Here is a 1,905-nt window from a genome sequence, read left to right on the forward strand (position 1 = left end):
TTTTTTTGGTTCAAGAAATTAATCTGTGTAACATCTGGAAATGCTAAAGCTTTAAAAAACAAAGTACACAGTACTAGGGCTGTTTGACTTCATAGATTTCCGGGCCATATGTGTCAAATGTGAAGATGCGGACATCTCTGGTTTGTGAGATACAGTGGTTCTCAACCCTTTGCCTGGGGGAGAACTGTTATTGCTGGTGTTCATACCAATTCTGCTCTAAATCTCCAAAGTGATGTTTGACGACTTTAACAAATCAGCTTGTTTTTTTCGGCTTTTGATTAACTTCTATCTACATTTATTTCTGGGTTCCAAAAACACCCCACTTTTATGGAATAGTGACAACATACAGAATTTTGCACAGCCTCTCAGCTTGCTTGCCCATATTTTTGACTGAACAGCTCTTAACAGGTGAACAGTTTATGTTGAGAAATCACAGGAGGGAATACTCAGCTTCATATATTCCCACTAAGAACTTGTTTTCCTTCTGATGAGGTCCCAGAAGATACATTTCAATACACCTGAATAAGGGGAGTTCCAGAACACATAAATTGGTATAAGGTTTTTATAAACTACAAATACTACCCTCCCTTTTAAGAGATCTAAATTTACTCTGAACAGAAAATTTAAGTCAGTAATCTTTCAGTTTAGTTTAAGAAATTGGTTACAGTAAAAACCAGAGTTCTCAGTGGTCTCAGTGGTCTATGACCTAGGTTGGGAATCATTGCTTTAACATATATGTGGAAGGGGTTTTGTATGGGTAGAGGTTTGCAGTATTGCATTGCTATAGGACTAATAAATTAATAGAATAAAACATATTCTATTCTGTAGGTGTCTCTGAGAAACAGGAAAGATTTCAGCAAGAGCTAAGGAACAATAATCACAATCTGTTTTGAATAACACCAATGAAGTTTACTAATTCGAATCACAACTCTTCTCTGTCTTAAATAGGCTGTTCCCAACTTATGAAATACAGTAAGTGTTAGGTGCAAAGTACACAATAGCAGATTGGGTGCATATTGTGTACATATTGATTGCATATTGAAAGCAGAATGCCTGCCTCATGCATATACTGTACTGTACCAGATTTACAAAAAACACAAAAAATTAACAAACCACATCAAACTTAAACCAAAGCAGACTCGTAAAGCTCTCGCAATAACTTGTAAAAGAGTGTTGTGTATAGTATGTTAACAACCGGACTACAAAGTCAGCTGTGGACCTTTAAGTACACTAATAAAAGCAAACATGTTTGGAATTGGATGTAATTGGAGTGTGGCAATTTAACATATCCTGCTACATGAGAAACATCCTAGTATTGGAGCATTTGAAATGAGGCAGATCTCTGACATTTTCGCAGATGTAACTTCAAAGGACTGGAATTTCAGAAAATGTTTTTTTTGTCATTAAATTCTGAGAGACACAAATTACTGTGATTACCATAATTAATTTATAAAGGACTAAAAAGGTCCCTATTGTTTTGCATGGGCCATTCTTCTTTCATATTTTTCTAAAGCTAAATACTATTTTGCTGACCATTTTATGAAGAACAACACAAAGTGGTGTACACCAATACAGATAAGCATTTTACTAGAGTAATTTGAGTTAAGCACCTTCCTGAATAGCAGTGCATTATCTGGGTTTTGAATCCACAGCCTTCTGGTAACATTCTGGTTACAAGGCTGTGGGGTTTTATGCTCCTTTTCCCACTGCTTGCTTAAAGCCACTTTCCTTCACTTGCATCTATAAAAGCGAAATTCCCATAGAAACCTCCCATAGGAGTCCTAATCAAATAATTTCAATTCTAAGTAATCTAATGAAGGTTGCTTTGGTTCAGAAAAGGAACCCAACAACAAAATATATTCCTTTGAGGAGTAAAATGGTTTAAAATACACATGTACACCTGAA

This window comes from Lepisosteus platostomus, chromosome 1 (assembly GCF_059453375.1).
Source record: "Lepisosteus platostomus isolate fLepPlt1 chromosome 1, fLepPlt1.hap1, whole genome shotgun sequence".
In the NCBI taxonomy this organism is placed as follows: Eukaryota; Metazoa; Chordata; class Actinopteri; order Semionotiformes; family Lepisosteidae; genus Lepisosteus; species Lepisosteus platostomus.